Source organism: Crocuta crocuta, unplaced genomic scaffold (assembly GCF_008692635.1).
Source record: "Crocuta crocuta isolate KB4526 unplaced genomic scaffold, BGI_CrCroc_1.0 scaffold301, whole genome shotgun sequence".
NCBI classification, from domain to species: Eukaryota; Metazoa; Chordata; class Mammalia; order Carnivora; family Hyaenidae; genus Crocuta; species Crocuta crocuta.
Genome location: NW_027527544.1, coordinates 1,728,163 through 1,735,137, shown reverse-complemented (window position 1 = coordinate 1,735,137; position 6,975 = coordinate 1,728,163).

The following is a 6,975-nucleotide window of genomic DNA, read 5'->3' as shown; positions in this document are numbered from 1 at the left end:
CTCAATGTCTTCTGCAATCAAGAAACTTATTTGATACTGCTTACCTTGATATTTCCCAAATTTTTGTGACCAAGGTGTTATCATATAACACCTGTTAAGATCTACCCAAAGCAGTGTCAGTAAATGCAAGTTTAGGTTTCTTTGAAGGCTATCTAAGCAGTAGAGGTTTGAATTGGATTACCTCTAAGATACCTTCTGGCTATAAAATTCACAAATTGTACGACTCAGATCTCTAGGGATGAAAAGTGACTACCAACATAATTAACTTGCGCCTTTGTGTCCAGCCCCATGATTCCATCAGTAATATACTGACAATTTAAATGTATTCTTAATCCATTATTTCTGACTGTTTCCTGTCTTCCAGATCCACCCCCCTTAACACAACCCCTCCCCCCAATTCAGCTCAAATACTTCACCTGAGTAGGATCAGTAAAAAATCTTTCCAGTGTCGTTATCACTCTTCAGTGGAAGAAACAGAATTTGTGGCACTACCTTAAAAAAAAGTCCCGTGGATTGAATATTTATAGCTTTCAAAGAGAAAGTTGAAGAAAATTGCTTTATATTGACCTCCCCTCCCAATTAAAAAGCAAATGTTAATGGGAGCAGAGCCCTTTGGGAATTAATGGTTGTTGCTAGGGTGACCAACCAATCTGGTTTGCCAGGAACGGAGCTGTTTCCTGGGACACAGGACATTCAGTGCTAAAACGAGAACAATCTCAGGCAAATCAGGACAGTTGTTGTCCAACCACTTAAAAGGATGAAGACAAGGGTGGACAAGGTGTGTGTTTTTCCCTGCAGGCCGTTATGCAATTGCCTTTATTTTCTGGACTTTTCTGTTCCTGCCATTCATAGTGGCTGGCTGTGCCTCAGGGTCAGCCCTTCCATTTTATTACCTCTTCTTGCTGTGAAAGTTAGGGGGCTGTGTATTTTTCAATTTTACTTCTGTCTTTTCTCAGTTTTAGTCCGTCATCCCACGGCACCACGAGGAATAAAGAGTAGGAGAAAGCATCCTTAGCTGCGATGCATTTACATGACAACTGTGTGCTATGTGGGTGGAGAGGCAGGGGCGGAGGGAGGCACATGTTAGGAAACATGAGGATGCCTGGGAGATGCTGAACATAACTTATTATGCAATGAGCCAGCTGGTGCCTGATTTGCATTGTCCCTTATTGATTGATTAATTGATTGAAATAAGCCCAAAATCACACTCTTACTTTGGATGCATTAAAAAATGCTTTACCCCATCCTCAGTCATAATGTATTCATTGTTTACTTGGTTCTAAGGATACCAAGTACTGGTCACACCGGAAAGTTAATGCTTTTCAACCACTTTATTGCCACCACCCTAAGCTTTCCCACCTAGCTAAGTTTATTGGACTGTAAAATCACCTGAGTTGATAGATTATTGGTTAGCATTTCTTTGGGTGAGTCGCTGAGCCAGAAGTTGCAAGTGTTATACAAAATGACAAGACTGACCCCTTCTCTGCTTTCCAGACATCAGGTCTTTTTAAACTTTTTAAAATACCACACATGTATTGTCTCCCAGTTTCTGGGAGTCAGGAATCTGGGCCCAGCTTAGCTGAGCCCTCTGGCTTAGGATCTCTCATGAACTGCAGTCAAGATGTGGACTGTCGCTGTAGCATCACTGGGGAAGAATTCACTTCCGAGCTCACTCCTGTGGCTGTCGGCAAGATTCAGTTTCTCGCAGGTGTTTGGACTGAGGGCTTCAGTTCCTCACTGGCTCTTGATGGAGGCCGCGTTGAATTCCCTGCCCTACGGGCCTCCCCAGAATGAGAGCTTGATTCATCAAAGCCAGCAAGAGGGTCTGTTAGCAAAAGGGAAGTCACAGTCTTACATAACTAGCCATGAACGTGTCACCTATCACTTTTGCCACATTATAGTTCTTAGAGACAAATCACTAGGTCCAGTTCACGTTGAGGGGGAGAGGATGGATATGGGTGTGAATACCAGGAGGGAAGACTCGTGCGGAGCCACCTTAGATATCTCTCCTCCATTTGATGGTTTTGGAAGGAGCAAAGCAAAGTGATTGAGCTGCCTCTGATTGCTTGTTTGTATTTTTGCTATCGCCACTCACTGGCTATATAGCCTTGGAAAAGTAACTTCTTGAGCTTTAGTTTCCTCCTCTGTTAATTCAGAAGAATAATAGTACTTAGCTCACAGAGTGATTGTGAGGGTTAAATTTAAATGAAATTGTTGACATGTCCATTTAGCATGGTTCCTGGCATGCAGTAAGTACTGGAAAATGTTACTGGTACAGTATATTACCCAATTAAAGAATGAAGGTTCCAATCTGAGTAGGGGAATAAAACAAGTTCACAGAAAGCTGTGATTAGTTGCAAGATGTAATAATTGGTGTAATTGTAGTTACAGATTGGGTCTTGGAAGAAGTTTCAACCAAGTCTTTACAAAGATAGAAGAGAAGGCATCCAAAATGATATTGAGTATCGGTCAGGATTTTATAAGCAGAGACGAGGGAAGTGGTATGAACAAAGGCATGGAGAATCTAGGAAGAGGTATAGGGAACAAAAAGTAATTCAGTTTTCTTGGAAAGTATACTAGGAGAGGGAAAGCCACGTATAGATGAAGCTTGAATGTAAGGATGATAAAATTGCACTTAATTAAGAAGGAACTAGGGAGCTATTGAAGGTTTTTGAGTAAGTAAATGACCATTGCTGTAGTTTTGGAAATTAATTTGACCTTGCTGAATATGATGAGTTGAAGTGAGGAAGGAAGGGTAGGGGAAGGAAATTAGAAGATTATTACAAAAGAGAATATGAGTGATTGTCAGGATTGGGAGTAGGGCAGTGGTGTTAAGAATGGAGTATCGAGTATTAGGAAGTAGTATAGTATCATCCTTTTGCATATAGCTATCCAGTTTTCCCAGCACCATTTATTGAAGACTGTCTTTTCCCCGCTGTATATTCTTGCCTCCTTTGTCATAGATTAATTGACCATATAAGTGTAAGTTTATTTCTGGTTTCTCTATTCTGTTCTATTGATCTGTGTGTCTGTTTTTGTGCCAGGACTATACTGTTTTGAATACTACAGATTTGGAATTTAAAAAATGAATAAACAAAGAAAAAGCAGAATCAGACCTATAAATACAGAGAACACACTGATGGTTGCCAAAGGGGAGAAGGGGGAGGAGTTGGTTGAAGGGGAGAGGGAGATACAGGCCTCTCATTATGGAATGAATAATTCATAGGAATAAAAAGCAGAGCATAAGGAATACAGTCAATGATATTGTAACAGTGGTGTAATGGGACAGATGGTCACTTGTGGTGACCATAGCATAATGTATAAATTTGTCAAATCACTAAGTTGCACCCCTGGAATTAATGTGACATTATGTGTCCACTATACTCAAATTTTTTTAAAAAGGTAAATTGAGAAGAAGAAGATTAAAAAAAAAAAGAATGGAGTATAAAGGGTGCATGCAGATGTTGCAGAGAGCTTACAGATTTCATACATGATTAGACGTAGTGAGGAACAAAGAAAAGGCTTCTAGCCTTTGGGAAAGGAGATAATTTGTGGGAGAACATAATGAATTTACCTTTGGATCTGCTGAGTTCGAGATGTTGTTGAATTACCCAGGGAGTGACGTCCATGACAAAGTTCTGAACATAGGAATAGAGCTTAAGGGAATAATTGAGTTGAGCTCTAGGTTTGGTAAGATGAAACCACAGACATTGATGAGCTCATCAAGGTTCAAGAGAAAATGACAAGTCTTGGAAAGCCTTAAAGAGCAAGAGGAGGAAGAAAGTCAGTGCAGAAGACAGCATCCAGAAGTAGAACAAAAAGGCTTCTGTGTCATAAAAGTTAGGAGAAAAGAAGGACTCAAGGAGAACAAATGAAAAAATGGAGAGAGACGGAGAGGAACAGGGAAAAGGATGCAGCACTGAGACTGACAATTAGCAAGTCATCTGTGACATTGGCGAGTGGTTTTAGTGGGGTGGGAAAACTGGAATCCACACTTCAAGGAGATGAACAATAAGCAGGTTTGAGAATTTTTTTTGAAGAAGTTTGAGTGCAGTGAGTTTGGCAGCTTGTGGGAGGTAGGATATCATTATTTTTAATACCAGGTAGACCTAAAAATGTAAGCAAAGGGAAGGAACAGTAAAATGGGAGGAATTAGAAATATTAACTGATGGAACTAGATCTGAAGTGTCGCCAGAAGAGATTGGGGTCAAGAGAATGGAAGTATTCTTCCTGTCCTTGCAGGCACAGGTCAGATTTAAAGTCATTCTTAACAGCTTCCTATGGTTGATGTAGTTATTTCCTCCCACCCCTCCACCGTTCCCTTTAAGCTTAGAATCTTTCAAATCATTACTCACATGTCTCTCGTAAAGTGTCTAATTTCAGATGAAGCTTGCCATTTGGGAGAGTAATTTGCAAAAGATGACTGTATCAGGGTGAGGAATAGCGGATGCCTGACTAGCAGTGAAAGCTCACAAATCCACCCACCACACTCATCATTATGGAAGAAAGCAGTCACCCTAAAACAAAATGCATTTTCCACATCTAATCTTTGGTTTCTGTGTTAACTAAAGGTTACATTAGCACACAGATAAAATATCTTTCAGTTGAACTTTACGTGCCAGTCGCTCTTGATACCTCTAAAGGTAAGGATTTGAGGACAAGTCTCTTGGTCAAAAGGTGTATATAGAATAAGAAATGAAAGAATCTTAAAATTAGTCCCCATATTATTTTTATTTTCCATATATTTTTGTTTTTATTGTTTGGATTTCTTTTCTCAGACCTCAGGAAAGGGCTTTGTGGTTCTAAAATGGGTCTGGGAAAGAAGGAAATGAAACTATCTCTGTGACATTATGAGTATTTTTCAGAGTATCATCCTGGATGGCAAGCATGAAATTAAGCTTCTTAGATGCAGCAAGGCCCTACTGTGTGCAGACAGTGACAATGGCACCTATGTTTCCCTGTGTTAGGGGCTTAGTGTTTGGGGTGGTGGTGGTGACCTCTGTAAGATGCACAAAGCCACACTGCTCTGTGTGGCCACTTTCCTCCTGCTAGATTTATATATGTTATGGTTAGCAAGCTGAGAATTAACTTATCCATATGGTATGTGCATGAGGTGGTTTCTTTCTACTAATACGTAGCCCACAAGAAGAAAACCTAAGGACCAAACAATGAAATGAAAAAAAAATTCACAAATTTAAATTAAAACATTGCTGAAATAAAAGGAGTTTTGAATATATAGAAGGGGATGGCATACTGTATCCCAGGAAAATTTGACATTTAATGGGCAGGCCAGTTATTAATCTTGCAGCTCCAAACATACCCTTCTGTATTCCACTTGGTGATGCTGTGGCCGGGACTCTGCAAACTATATATTTCATTTGCCAGCTTGTTCCTTGTTAGGCTCTGCCAATAGGGGGCAGGAATAGGGAACATCTTTCCTTCTATTTGCATGATACTCCCCATCAGCATAGACCCAGCAGAGGTATTTTATTGGTTCCTGTTTCCAGCTTCTTTTGGCATCCACCTAACTGACTGGTTTTGTTCCTTTGACATGACAGCAGCAGAATGCACATTCTTCAGAAGTCTGAGGTTCAGCTCTTGCATGGTCTCTTCAAACCCCTGCAGTGACAGCACCAGCCAGGCAGCACCCTTTCCTTTGGGATTGGAGTCCCCTCCTTCAAGCTTCTAGGTTCTGATCATGACTTCCCTTTGTTTTCCCAGTCTTAGAAGGGATAGCTGTTTCCTGCAGGTATTATCTCTGGGTTGCCCCAGCGTTCTCCTTTTGTTCTTTCAGCTCTCTGACACCTGTGAAAATTTCCCTGTATTAAATCCCCTCTATTGAAACACCTAGAATGGTTTCTGTTTTCTGTCTGATATGTATTAGATTCATTAACTTTTCCCTCTCTCCCNCCTAGTATGAGCTCTCTTTGAATGACTGGACCCTGACTGATAGAGTGAGCAAGAACAAAACCTATCCTAATGAATTTTGTAGACCTCAGAAATGAAGAGGGTGCCCTGTTAGCCTTAAAGCATAAGGATAAAGCCACCTACAAGGGAAACAAATCTGGTTGAGTTATGACTTTTTTTTAAAATTTTTTAAATGTTTATTAATATTTTTGAGGGAGAGAGAGACAGACAAAGCATCAGCAGGGGAGAGGCAGAAAGAGAGGAAGACATAGAATCTGAAGCAGACTCCCAATGCAGGACTCGAACTCACCAACTACGAGATCATGACCTGAGCTGAAGTTGAACCCTTAACCGACTGACCCACCCACGCACACAATTTCCGACTTTTACACAGTAATATTCAACCCTAAAAATAGTAAGTATAATAATGTCTCTAAACATCTAAAGGAAAAAGAACCTAAGACTATTATAACCATCTAAAATTTTGTGCAGGTATATAGCCAATAGATAAATATTTTCAGATATATAAGGATTCAGGAAATACATTCCTTTGAAATCTTATTGATGCAACTAAAATAAGAAATTTCCTGAAAAGATGAATGGAGATTTTATGGCAAATGAACTGGCACTAGGCACTAACTTCAGACTAAAGTAAGATGTCAGACTGCAACTGTAAAATACGGAAACAAAGCAATAAAATTCTTAATAAAACATAAGAAGTAGAGGAAATACATCTTCTAACAGATTATTGGTTGTTTGTAAAAATGCAATAGACTTTTATACATTTTTTAAATTCACGAAACCTGCTAAACTCTTTTTCACTCCAATAAGTTATAAATTCTGTCAGCTTTTCTACACAGATAATCACATCATCTGCCATCTTGCCAGCTTTTTCTTCCTTTTCAATTCCTGCACATTAAAAAATTTTTTCTTGGTTTTATTGCTCTGGCTAGGATGTCCAGTAGAATGTTGACTAGAAGTGGTAATAAGAAGTCTCCCTTGTCTTTTTATTCCTCATATTAATGGCAATCGCTTTATTTTGCCACCATCAAGTGCAATAATTGCTAT